Below are 14076 nucleotides of genomic sequence, written 5' to 3'. Positions count from 1 at the left end.
TATCTCTTAGGAGGTAACACAAAACTTAAGTCCTCACAATAGTGGCTTTATTAAACTAGTTGCTTTATAAAACATTGCAGGGCTTCCCTGGTGGCGCGGTGGTTGAGAGTCCGCCTGCCGATGCAGGGGAAACGGCTTCGTGCCCCGGGCCGGGAAGATCCCACATGCCGCGGAGCGGCTGGGCCCGTGAGCCATGGCCGCTGAGCCTGCGCGTCCGGAGCCTGTGCTCCGCAACGGGAGAGGCCACGACAGTGAGAGGCCTGCGTACCAATAGGGAGGGTGGGAGGGAGGGAGACGCAAGAGGGAAGAGATATGGGAACATATGTATATGTATAACTGATTGACTTTGTTATAAAGCAGAAACTAACACACCATTGTAAACCAATTATGTTAAAAACAAAACAAAACAAAAAAACATTGCGGATGTCATAATTGTTAACATAACAATTTACCAAACTGTAGTTACGTGGCGCAGTTTGCTGAACACGTTTTATAAAGGAAAGGAAATGCCAAAACCCTATTAAAGCTTATCCACTGCAGCCTCGGAGAACAAAGGAGATTTGTTTCTCAGACACTTGAATCAGGCAAACAAAGCAGGTGAGGAGCTTCCCTCCCCCATCTGAAGCACTCCATCAGTAGGACAGTCTGATAAATAGAAACTAGACAGTCTATGCGTCCAAGAGATTCCACAACTTGGTAATGCAATAATGGAGAGGTTTATCTTCTTCAGCTTCAAAGTTGGAGGGTTTTGGTCATTTAATTTTTAAGTATCAAACTCGTGCTTTTCAGCCGCAGTATCTTCACTCTGAGATAAGCAGTCTTCTTCACAATGTATTTTTAATATTCTCACGCTCAATTTTAAGACAAAGCAATTTTAATACTAGGTGCACACCCCATGCCCTTGCAGCAGACTGCTTTTCTTGACAAGTTATGAAGTAGTTCAAGGAGGTATGGTTAAGGCTGTATTACTGAATGGTGCTGGTAAATACTACACAATTTTTTGTCATGTTGCAACTTTTGTTTCCAATTTAGTGACTGCTGCTATGGAATCAGATAGCAGCAACAACATTATTAGGTCTGTGTTTTTAAACTATGATTTAGTAGCAATGGAGGTTCCCAATTTTAACCCCTTGGCAGCAAGTTCCAAGTTCCCTCATTTGCACGTTAGCACCTAAGTGTCAAGGGGTTAAATAACCACCACAAAAGATACCGCACTTCTGATTGTAGCATTTGGCAGAACTGAAAGGAAAGGAAGTTGTGCTACATGTTGAAGGGATTGTGGGCAAGTGAAAGAAGACACCAGGAGAAGATAAAATGTCACATGAAGTCTTCATAGTCTTGTACATAACCTCCATCATAACCACCATGATCTGCCAGACCGTCTTTCATGGTAGGCTTTAATCCCCCTCTGGGCACCACGCCTTTCTTCTGCTTTTTGGCTTTGCTTTTCTTGCTTCTGTTTTCCACTGCAAAGTACAGTCAATGAATTGGTAATCTTTTTCAAGTCATCAATTTCCAATGAAATACACACATCTCAAACTAAGGCTTCCAAAAAACTGGCATAATATAGTGATTTTTCATATTGTGCAATTTTATCTTTTTGTAACTTTCCAAACTCTGTGAAGGCATCTCTTGAAGATGGGTTCATAGCATCTATTCCATAAACTGTATTATTAACACCAAAAGTTTCTTTCGCTACTTCGAGGTCTGACTGTTCCTGTAATTTCTTTAGCCGCAGTTTATCTGCTAATTGCTCTGGTGTTAGCACTCTAGGTTCTCCAGGTTCTTCTAACTTGACGTCCTCGTCCTCGTCCTCGCCTTCCGAGTGGTCCCCGCCGGCGGTGCCGCCGCCCCCCACCTTCCGCACCGGGTCTTCCACGGAGAACGTGTCCGCGTCCCAGGAGTCGGAGTCCCCCGCCGCCGCCGCCGCCGCCGCCATCTCAAGCCGGGTGTGAGCCTAATTATTGTTTTAATTGAAAAGAGGAGACTCAGCCTTTGAGAGCAAACCCCTCCCCCGTCCCCTCTGCGCCCGCGCCTGGGCTGCAGCCCTGTGCTGGGTGGTTCTGAGCGCCCCCTGCAGCCCAGCGCATACCCTGCAGGGGAGGATCCTGCCTGGGCTCACAGGGCAGTTACCTTCCAGCGTCTCTAGTCCAGTATTAAATGGCTGTTTTCTGCCTTCAGAATATTCTTTTAGAGACAACATATTATTTTTAATCATCTCTAGAAATAGCCTCAATAAATCCACATACTCCGTAGGGAGACCCCAAACAAGCATTTTATGAAAACACCAGGGAGCCCCTTCCCTGGATCTGTGGATGCACTGATGCAGTTGACACTTATAGTGAGTCCAGACACTCTCAAGGACTTTGGGGGCCTCTCATCTCCTGGAGGCTCCTATGGTCTAATATTATGTCAGAGAATAGCTGAGCATAGAAATCATGGGGCTCAATGCCCACTCACCCTCTACTATTCCAATAACACACACACACACACACACACACACACACACACACACACACAGCCTGATGTTGGCAGCAATGATCCCAAATTTGTCTTTCTTCCCTGAATCTAGCACAGGGGCTGTGCCCCTCCCACTGGCACTAAGCCTAGGTGTGTGACTTGACTTGACAAACAGAACAAATGCAAGTAGACAAAGAAAGGTGCACACACATTGGGCTTGCCTGTTTCTGCAGCACCTGGAACCCTGCAGGGGCCCCATAAGAAGGGACCAGGCTTTGCCCCACATTGTCAGAAACCAGTTCAGTCACCCCCTGGACAACTCAAAGCAGTGCAGCTGGGGGTCCCCTAGTGACAGCACCTGTGGAGGGGAGACCCCTGAGAGGTCGAAGGAGGAGAAGGCAGAGCCCCTGTCACCCGGCTCAGGTGATGCTCACCTGTAGGGTCACCTGCACGAGGAGGCAGCGCTGGGCAGGTGAGCTAGGTCGGCTGTGTGAGTTGTACCCTGGCAGGGCACCTCTTCACCAGGACGGCCACAGGTGCCTCCATCCTTGGGCTCCATCCTGCTGGTCACCTCCCCTCCTGACCACCTGCCCCGAGGACCTCAGGACCTGGCATCTGATGGGGAGACAGGCCCACTACTTAGTCAACCACGTCCACTCCACCAAGTCCCTGTGACAAACCTGCTTCCCTTTCTGGTTCTGAGTCTCTGGTGAAGTCTTCATAGGTATTCCTGAACATATCAAATACCCAAGAGCAGGACAGAGGTTTTGGCCATGACCATCAGGGCACAAGAGAGAATGGAATCTGAGGTCCAGGAATGAGGCGCTCTGAGCCTGGTCTCCAGCTGCAGGTACCGAAGCCCCAGTGCTCTGGTGTCCTGGATGTGGTCTCGGTGCATCACTAGTTCCCCTCCCCAGAGAGAGTCTGCACATCGTGCATCTTTCGGTGTTAATCCACTGCCAGGACACTGAGGTGGGGGTCATGTGTGAGGAGGGGGCTTTCTACATTGTTAAGGCTTAATACGTGTGGTTCAGTGGAACTGGGTCTGGGCTGTGACCTCCATAAGGGTCTCCAGTGTTGTGGCTCATCCCCTGCCCCTACTCCCTCCCAGGCTGCAGTGTCCCCTGTCTATTCCTTTTTAATCTCTTAACCTGATAGCTGTGCCCCCTCCCTGGGTCTGGAGAGGACAAGAATTCCTACTCACCTCCTAGGAGAAGCTTGTGGAATAGTTCTTCCTCTGGAGGGTCTGCCTGATGGAAGTTCTGGGTATGTTTCAGTATTTCTCGGTTGTTAGTCTTTGCTTCCCTCTATCAGATGTCATGAAGGGATAAATATGGACCCTTACTGTGAGCACTTGGATGTTTCTGGGGTTAAATCCCACAAATTATGGAGTGTGGACCCCAGAAATTCTCATCCTCACACTGGTCCACCCTGGTCCTGCAGACTTGCATAATTATTCAACAATAGGTGCTCCCCCAGCAGCTTCTCTTCCAGGTGGGCAGATCTCACCTGGATTCTGGACATGCCCACCTCTCTAGTTTTGGGGTGGGGTTTCCCCTGCAATGTCAGGACTCTGTTAGGTTCAGGGAGATTATTCGTATTCAGTTTATTCAGAATTTTCTTGCTTTAAGGACGGAAATGACCATTTCCAAACGTGTTACCTGTTGATGCAGAAACCAGAAGTACCAGCAGAGGTCATCTTTGACCTGTTAGTAAAAGGAGGAATCTAATGTCACCAAGTGTGAGAGGATCCTGGACAGACATAACTGAACATAGGAAGACAGGGATGAAGGTCACAGCAAGACTCTTACATAAAAGTCTCAGATTCCAAACCTCTCCCCAAAAGGCTGGAATTCAAAAAGTACAATAGGTGAGTTGGGTCATGTCCCTGGTGACAAAGTTCTACTCAGAAGGCAGGAGAGAGTGTCTCATGGGGCACCCCTGGTTCCCGAGGAGCTAATTTAGGGGAGGAGTCATCCCCCTACCCCCAGTCCCTTTCCATGTCTGCATGTGGCCTTGGGAATGCTGTCACCACCTCCATACGGGGTGTGGGTCAACTGGGGGTGAAGCTGACATGTGTGGAAGATTGTTCAAACCCCCTCTCTGGGTACATGAACTGTTGAATCTTCCAAGCCTGGAAACACTCACCTGGGCTCTTGTTTCATTAGTTTGTGATTTTCCTCATTGTTTACTCAGTTCAATCTGTCTTCCTACACTATCTGCTGAAATAGCCTCACATAATTATCTAAAGCCATTAAGATAAAAAGTGAATTGAAAATCACTAAGTTCCACTGAGCTCAAAGTCAGCGTTTGTTGCATTAGACAGTCACGAGACATGGCTGACCACCAAGATGGTGCTCACAATGGTTTCATCTTCAGCAGGGAAAATTCTGTACATTCCTTAGATGTGTTAGGCTCTCTCACCGATAACCTTGACCTGGTGTAATGTTTTCATGGACCATACCTCAAAATTAAAACTGAGATTATTAACCAGGAATTAGTATTACTAGCAAAGTCTTTGCTTTAGAAGATATTCCTCTATCTGATGTAAAATCCACCCAAATGATAGAAGTTACTGCAGTTACTAGAGCTTGTCAATTGGCGAAGACCAGAGAATAAACACATAGGTTTGGGGAGTAGCGCAAGGTATTGGATTGTTTTGAAAACAAAGCAGGGTGTCCTCTCACATCTGCTGGAAACATCATCAGATGAACAACAGGGTAAGGAACTTTTAGACAGGCCTACACCCTAGAGACTTGGCATATAAAGGGGAAGGCAGTGCAAAATTAGATACTATGAAAGCTGTAGATAATCCTGTAGCAGATCATTTACCCAAGAGTGGCCTTAATCTTGTTCTCACTTTTCTAGACCCTGAAAAATAAATCTCTGGGAATTCCCTGGTGGTTCAGTGGTTAGGACCCTGCACTCTCACTGCCGAGGGCCTGGGTTTGATTCCTGGTTGGGGAACTAAGATCCCACAAGCCATGCAGTGTGGCAAAAAAAAAAAAAAAAAAAAAAAAAAATTCTGGAGGCATCCAAGAAAGTCATAAGATATACAGTCTTAAATAAGAAATTGATTTTATGTAAAAAATAATAGAAAAATTCGAGTTAGCAACTTCATTCAGGTAATCTGCAATCTCACATTTTGTGACATCGGATATTTTCAAATAAATATAAGTTAAACTTCTCTGTTAATCTTCTCTACATGGTACTGATAGGCATAGAGTAGGGTACTTGAACAATTAGTTTAGAAATCTCACGAGGGGATTAAAGACAGAAAGGGAATTATAGGAGTTTGGGAGACGTCTGTAAGCTAATGACCACTCAAGAAAAGAATCCAGTAACCAAGCAACAATCTGCTCTACCCAGAAGGAAGACCAGGCGCATCCAAGTGCCAGACACACTCAAGCCACAAATCCTGATAGTTAAAGCACAATAGACGTGTGGTCGGAATCTTGTTACATGAAGGCAGGGAGTTAATAATCCTTGAAGAGTAGCATGTCTGCATGTAGCCAGGACAGAAATATAAGTGAGAGGGGACATTATACAGAAACCTGAGATGAATTACCATATTTTAGTATATGTTGCCGCCCTTCTGCTAATATACATATGATTTAAATAGTGTCATGACCTTCCGGGTTAAACCATACAGGGTTAAAGGAGGAATTGGTGATGTAAGACTTGATGTCTACCCAACAATGACAAAGAAGGTTTTCTTCACCCCTCCCACTTTTTCATTGATTATAAAAATGTGGCCCTCGGGCTTCCCTGGTGGCGCAGTGGTTGAGAGTCCGCCTGCCGATGCAGAGGACAAGGGTTCGTGCCCCGGTCCGGGAAGATCCCACATGCCGTGGAGCGGCTGGGCCTGTGAGCCATGGCTGCTGAACCTGCGCGTATGGAGCCTGTGCTCCCCAATGGGAGAGGCCACAACAGTGAGTGGCCCGCGTACCGCAAAAAAAAAAAAAAAAAAAAAAAAATGTGGCCCTCTTTGTTCTCTGGGCTTGGCTGCCCACTTGTGTCTCTCACAAGCATCCTATGCTAATTAACTCAGACTTTGCCTATAGCTTTGCCGCTGGCTGAATTCTTTCTGAGATGGGACAATAGAACCCGATCTCCAGAGAGTCCAGACACCAGGTTAGCTGTTTCAATCAGATGACAGTGGGTTCCAGTCCCCTCTTGAGTCAGAGGTGGTGGGTACATGCCCCATCTGAAGGAGTGTGAATTCAGTACAGACAAACTGGTGACTATCTTAAATCAACACATGTGGAAACTAAAAACAAACAAATAAACAAAAACCCCCACAAAAATCATAAAAAATACAACTAAGGTAATTTCTCAGTTCTGTGTAAGCAGCCAACAGCGAAATCCTGTGGAACTGTAAAGGAGGCACACAGAGACAACCCTCCTGGGCCCTTTGAACGCACTGAGATGGATTTAACTCAGCCTCCAGAGTCTGGAATTTGAATATATTTTATTTATTTTATGTCTAATTTCTGGCTTTCTTGAAGTAATTCCTTGCCAGAAGGCTACAGCCCTTAGAGTTCATAGAATGATTCTTGAATTTGTGTTCCACTTGTGGTGTAGCAACATTCATACCGAGTGACTGAGGTGCTCACTTTACAGGAATCTTTACAAAACAACCCTGTAAGGTGTCACTATGACTCAGTACTACACAGTCATCACCATCCACAGTCTTCTGGAAAGGTTGAAAAGTAGCTCCTTAAATTAAAATTATCCAAAATTTCCAAAACTTGGCCAAAGGTCCCCCCCTTAGCACTAGTGACATCATTATCAACTACCTCAAAGAAAAATCAATTTTCGCCCTGTGAGGTGGTAACTGGAAGGACCACGCATTTAGAGACATGTCCCTGCAATACCATCCCTGCCCTATTGCAGTCAGACACACAAGATAATGGAAAGGATTCATGTATAACATCCACTCCTGGCACCAAGACAAAGGCTGCCTGCTCACATCTAATCAATAGCCTTCTAGGATATTCAACCAGTTAATTTTATCTATTGAAAGAGACATCAGAGAAAAACTGCCCTTGAACCTCATTGAGGGACCATATCAGGTACTTTTAACAACAAACACAGCTGTGAACCTCCTGAGTGTGGACATTTGGGTATTTGTTTCACAGCTGCCTTAGTCCATTTGGCACCACAAACAAAGTACCATAGACTGGGTGGGTTATAACCATAGACATTTATTTCTCATATTTCTGTAGTCTGAGAAGTCCAAGATCAGGGTCTGGAAGACATGATTCCTGGAGAGAAACTGCTACCCAGATGGCTGACTGTTCCCTGATGCCTCACCTGGTGCCATGGGACAGGGGTCTTCCCTGTCCTCTTTACAAGGCACTGGTCCCACTCAGAAGGTCTCCACCCTCCCGACCTAAGCCCTTCCCCAAGGGCACTTCTCCCAATACCATCATGTTGGGCATTGGGTTTCAGCATGTGTATTTTTGGGGAAAAAAACACTGAACTGATCACAGTAACTAAGGAATCAATTCATAATTCCACACAATTGGAAGGCTCCCCAGGTGAGCCCCTCAAACTGAAGATTCTCATGGATGTTGTAGAAGCTCTGATCTTTGCTAGAAAACTGCTGATGTAAGACCTTCAGAACCCGCTGATGACCTTCAGAACCCGCTGATGACCTTAGAGAGTGGACAGTTTCCACCCAAAATGTTTGACTAAGAGCTCAAAATCTCTTATGACTTTATTGTTGTTGTTATTATTACTATTATTATGTACTTACATATATTTATCATTATATTTTTCTAAGGACTCAGATGGTTATATATCCATAATGGCAACTAAGTTTTTTATTTCACTTTTGAATAGCTGCTAATCGGAATTAGTGATTACACTATTTTTTGTTTAATTTTTATTGGAATATAGTTGATTTACAATGTTATATTAGTTTCACGTGTACAACCAAGTGAATCAGTTATACATATATATACATACACTCTTTTCTTTCTTTCTTTTTTTTTTGATTCTTTTCCCATATAGGCCATTACAGACTATTGAGTAGAGTTCCCTGTGCTATACATCAGGTTCATATTAGTTATCTATTTTATATATAGTAGTGTGTATATGTCAATCCCAATCTCACAATTTATCCCTCCCCCACTTAATCCCTGGTAACCATAAATTTGTTTCTACTTCCATGATTCTACTTTGGTTTTGTAAATAAATTCATATGTACCCTGTTTTGTTTTGTTTTGTTCTTTTTAGATTCCACGTATAAGTGATTTCATGTGATACTTGGCTTTCTCTGTCTGGCTTACTTCACTTAGTATGACAATCTCTATGTCCACCCATGTTGCTGCAAATGGCATTATTTTGTTCCTTTATATGGCTGAGCAATATTCCATTGTATATATGTACCGCATCTTCTTTATCCATTCTTCTGTTGATGGACATTTAGGTGGCTTCCATGTCCTGGCTATTGTAAATAGTGCTGCAATGAATATTGGGGAGCATGTATCTTTCTGAGTTATGGTTTTCTCTCAGTATATGCCCAGGACTGGGATTGTTGGGTCATATGGTAATTCTATTTTTCGTTCTTTAAGGAACCTCCATCCTGTTCTCCTTAGTCACTGTATCAATTTACATTCCCACCAAGAGTGTAGGAGGGTTCCCTTTTCTCCACACCCTCTCCAGCCTTTATTGTTTGTAGATTTGCGAAGACAGCCATTCTGACCTTTGTGAGGTGATACCTCATTGTAGATTTGATCTGCATTTCTCTAATAATTAGTGATGTTGAGCATTTTTTTCATGTGACTTTTGGTCAGTTGTATGTCTTTTTTAGATAAAAGTTTACGTAGATCTTCCACCCATTATTTATTTAGGTCGTTTGCATTTTTTTTTTGAATATTGAGGTGCACAAGCCTGTTTGAATATTTTGGAGATGAATTCCTTGTCGGGTGTTTCATTTGCAAATATTTTCTCAACCCATTCTTTGGGTTGTCTTTTCGTTTCTTTCATGGTTTCCTTTGCTCTGCAAAGTCTTTTAAGTTTAAAGAGGTCTCATTTGCTTATTTTTGTTTAATTTTCATTACTCTAGGATGTGGATCAAAAAATATCTTGCTGTGATTTATGTCAAAGTGTGTTCTGCCTATGTTTTCCTCTAAGAGTTTGATAGTATCTGGCCTGACATTTAGGTCTTTGATCCATTTTGAGTTTATTATTGTATACAGTGTTAGGGAGTGTTCCACTTTCATTCTTTTGCCTGTAGCTGTCCAATTTTCCCAACACCACTTATTGAAGAGACTGTCTTTTCTCCACTGTATATTCTTGTCTACTTTGTCATAGATTAGGTGTCCATAGGTGCGAGAGTTTATCTCTGGGCTTTCTATCCTGTTCCATTTATCTATATTTCTGTTTTTGTGCTCAGTACCATACTGTTTTGATGATTGTAGCTTTGTAGTATAGTCTGAAGTCAGGAAGCTAATTCTTCTGGCTCCATTTTTGTTTCTAAAGATCGCTTTGGCTATTCAGAGTCTTTTGTGTTTCCATACCGATTGTAAAATGTTTTGTTCTAATTTTTGAAAAATGCCCTCAGTAATTTACTAGAGATTACATTAAATCTGTAGATTGCTTGGGGTAGTATAGTCATTTTGACAATATTGATTCTTCCAGTCCAAGAACATGGTATATCTCTCCGTCTGTTTGTGTCGTCTTTGATTTCTTTCATCAGTTTATAGCAATACAATCTTACCTCAAGAAACAAGAGAAATCTCAAGTAAACAACCTAACTTTGCACTTAATGCAATTAAAGAAAAAAGAACAAAGAAAACCAAAGTAAGTAGAAGGAAAGAAATAATAAATATCAGAGCAGAAATATGTGCAATACAGATGAAGAAAACAATAGCATAGATCAGTGAAACCAAAAGTTGGTTCTTTGAGGAAATAAACAAAATTGATAAATATTTAGCCAGACTCATCAAGAAAAAAAGGGAGAGGACACAAATCAATAAAATTAGAAATGAGACAGGAGAAATCACAACAGACAGCACAGAAACAAAAAGGACTATAAGAGACTACTACAACCAACTATATGCTAATAAACTTGACAACCATGAAGAAATGGACAAATTCTTGGAAAGGTACAATTTTCCAAGACTGACCTGAAAAATTAGAAAATATAAACAGACCTAACACAAGTAATGAAACTGTAATTAAAAATCTTCCAACAAACAAAATTCCAGGACAAGACGGCTGCACAGGCAAACTCTATCAAACATTTTGAGAAGAGCTAACACCTATCCTTCTCAAACTCTTCCAAAATATAGCAGAGGGAGGAACACTTCCAAATTGGTTCTGCAAGGCCACCATCACCCTGATACCAAAACCATACAAAAATATCACAAAAAAAGAAAATTACAGATGAATATCAGTGATGAACATAGATGCAAAAATCCTCAACAGAATACTAGCAAACAGAATCCATCAACACATTAAAAGAATCATACACCATGATCAAGTGGGGTTTGTCACAGGAATGCAAGTATTCTTCAATATACGCAAATCAATCAATGTGATGCACCATATTAACAAATTAAGGAATAAAAACCATATGATCATCTCAATCAATGCAGAGAAAGCTTTTGACAAAATTCAACACATATTTTATTTATTTATTTATTTATTAAACACATTTATTGGAATATAATTGCTTTACAGTGGTGTGTTAGTTTCTGCTTTATAACAAAGTGAATCAGTTATACATATACATATGTCCCCATATCTCTTCCCTCTTGTGTCTCCTTCCCTCCCACCCTCCCTATCTCACCCCTCTAGGTGGTCACAAAGCACTGAGCTGATCTCCCTGTGCTATGTGGCTGCTTCCCACTAGCTATCTATTTTACGTTTGGTAGTGTATATATGTCCATGCCACCCTCTTACTTTGTCCTAGCTTACCCTTCCCCCTCCCCGTATCCTCAAGTCATTCTCTGGTAGGTCTGTGTCTTTATTCTCGTCTTGCCCCTAGGTTCTTCATGACCATTTTTTTTTTTAGATTCCATGTATATGTCAACATGCATTTATGATAAAAACACTCCAGAAAATGGGCAATTTACCTCAACATAATAAAGGCCATATATGACAAACCCACAGCAAACATCATTCTCAATGGTGAAAAACTGAAAGCATTTCCACTAAGATCAGGAAAAAGATAAGAATGACCACTCTCACCACTCTTATTCAACACAGTTTTGGAGGTCCTAGCCATGGCAATCAGAGAAGAAAAAGAAATTAAAAAAAATCCAAATTGGAAAAGAAGTAAAACTGTCACTGTTTTCAGATGACAGGATACTATACATAGAAAATCCTAAAGGTGCTACCAGAAAACTACTAGAACTCTCAATGAATTTGGTAAAGTTGCAGGATACTAAATTAATACACAGAAATCTGTTGCATTTCTACCCATTAAAAACAAAAATCAGAAAGGGAAATTAAGGAAACAATTCCGTTTACTATGGCATGAAAGAAAAAAAAACACCTAGGAATAAACCTACCTAAGGAGGGAAAAGATCTGTACTCTGAAATTTATAAGATGGTGATGAAAGAAATCAAAGATAACACAAACAGATGGAAAGATATACTATGTTCTTTGATTGGAATAATCAATATTGTCAAATGAGGATACTACGCAACATACTCTACAGATTAAATGCAATCCCAATCAGATTACCACTAACATTTATCAAAGAACTAGAAGAAATTAAAAAAAAATTTCTATGGGACCACAAAAGACCCCAAATAGCCAAAGAAATATTGAGAAAGATAATTGGAGCTGGAGGGATCAGGCTTCCTAGCTTTAGATTATACTACAGAACTACAGTCATCAAAACAGTGTGGTACTGGCACAGCAACAGAAATATAGTTCAATGAAACAGGATAAAAAGTCCAGAGATAAACCCACACACATATGGTCAATTAATCAATGACAAAGGAAGCAAGAATATACAATGGAGAAAAGACAGTCTCTTCAATAAGTGGTGATGTGAAATTGGCAGCTTCATGTAAAAGAAAGAAATTAGAACATTCTCTAACACGATACACAAAAACAAACTCAAAAGGGATTAAATATCTAAATGTGTACTATAAATATATATAAATGGATACTAACTAAGAGTTTTATAGTATCCATTGTATAAATGGATACTATGAAACAGAAGAAAACATTGGCAGACATCCTTTGACATAACTGCCATATCTTTTTGCATTTGTCTCCTAGAGTAATGGAAATAAAACCAAAAATAAACAATTGGGACCTAATTAAAAGCTTTTGCACAGCAAAGGAAATTGAAAGAAAATCTACTGAATGGAAGAAAATATTTGCAAACAATGCAACAACCAAGGGATTAATCTCCAAAGTATACAAACAGATCATAAGGCTCAATATCAGAAAAACAAACAATACAATCAAAAAATGGGCAGAAGACTTAATAGACATTTCTCTAAAGAAGATATACAGATGGTCAAAATGTACATGAAATAATGCTCAGCATTGTTAATTATTAGAGAAATGCAAATCAAAACTACAATGAGGCATCACCTCAGACCAGTTAGAATAGCTATCATCAAAACGGCTACAAATAATAAATGCTGCAGGTGGTGTGTAGAAAAGGAACCCTCCTACACTGTCGGTGGGAATGTAAATAGCTACAGCCACTGTGGTGGACAGTATATACATTCCTTAAAGAAGTAAAAATAGAGCTACCATATGATCCAGCAATCCCACTCCTGTGAATATACACAGAGTAAAATATAATTCGAAAAGATACATGCACCCTAATTTTTACTGCAGCAGTATTTACAATATCCAGGACATGGAAGCAACCTAAATGTCCATTGACAGATGAATGGATAAAGAAGATATGGTGCATGCCTACAATGGAATATTACTCAGACATAAAAAAAGAATGAAATAGTGCCATTTGCAGCAACGTGGATAGACTTAGAGATTATTATACTAGGTTTAGCAAGTCAGATGGAGAAAGACAAATAACATGTGAAATCACTTATATATGGATTCTAAAAAAATGATATAAATGAACTTATTTATAAAACAGACACAGACTCAGAGACTTCAAAATAAAATTCATGGCTACCAAAGGGGAAAGGTGAGAGGGAGGGATAAATTAGGAATTTGGGATTAACATAAACACACTACTATGTATAAAATAGATAATCAACAAGGACCTACTATATATCACAGGGTACCATTCTCAATATTTTGTAATAAGTAACAATATTTTGTAATAATATTTTGTTATATATATATATATATATATATATATAACTGAATCAGTTTGCTGTACACCTGAAACTAACCCATTATAAATCAAATATTCTTCAATAAAAATAACTAATTAAAACAATAAAATTTAGAAAGTAAAAAATAAGCTTTTCTCTGCAATAACATTCATTACCTCATGGTGGGATAATTATAACAAGTCATGGAGAGAAAATGGTAAAATTATATTTAATTGGTTCCAAATGTTATTGTCTAGTCCAACCTTTAACTCCGATTAAAATTAGAAGATAGTTGTAAAAAAAGTGGAAAAAGTAAAATAAAAACAATGACAACAATAATAATAA

General features: G+C 40.6%; 1 pseudogene across 1 annotated transcript; it reads right to left on the bottom strand.

The window, feature by feature from the left end:
• Positions 1-1317: 1317 nt before the first annotated feature.
• Positions 1318-1939, bottom strand: LOC307181283 (eukaryotic translation initiation factor 3 subunit J-like; annotated as a pseudogene). The gene has a single exon. The product of its transcript is annotated as a eukaryotic translation initiation factor 3 subunit J-like (transcript).
• Positions 1940-14076: the final 12137 nt, after the last annotated feature.

Source organism: Stenella coeruleoalba (assembly GCF_951394435.1).
Source record: "Stenella coeruleoalba genome assembly, contig: scaffold_225, whole genome shotgun sequence".
Taxonomy (NCBI): Eukaryota; Metazoa; Chordata; class Mammalia; order Artiodactyla; family Delphinidae; genus Stenella; species Stenella coeruleoalba.
This window is presented reverse-complemented; position numbering and strand designations above follow the sequence as displayed.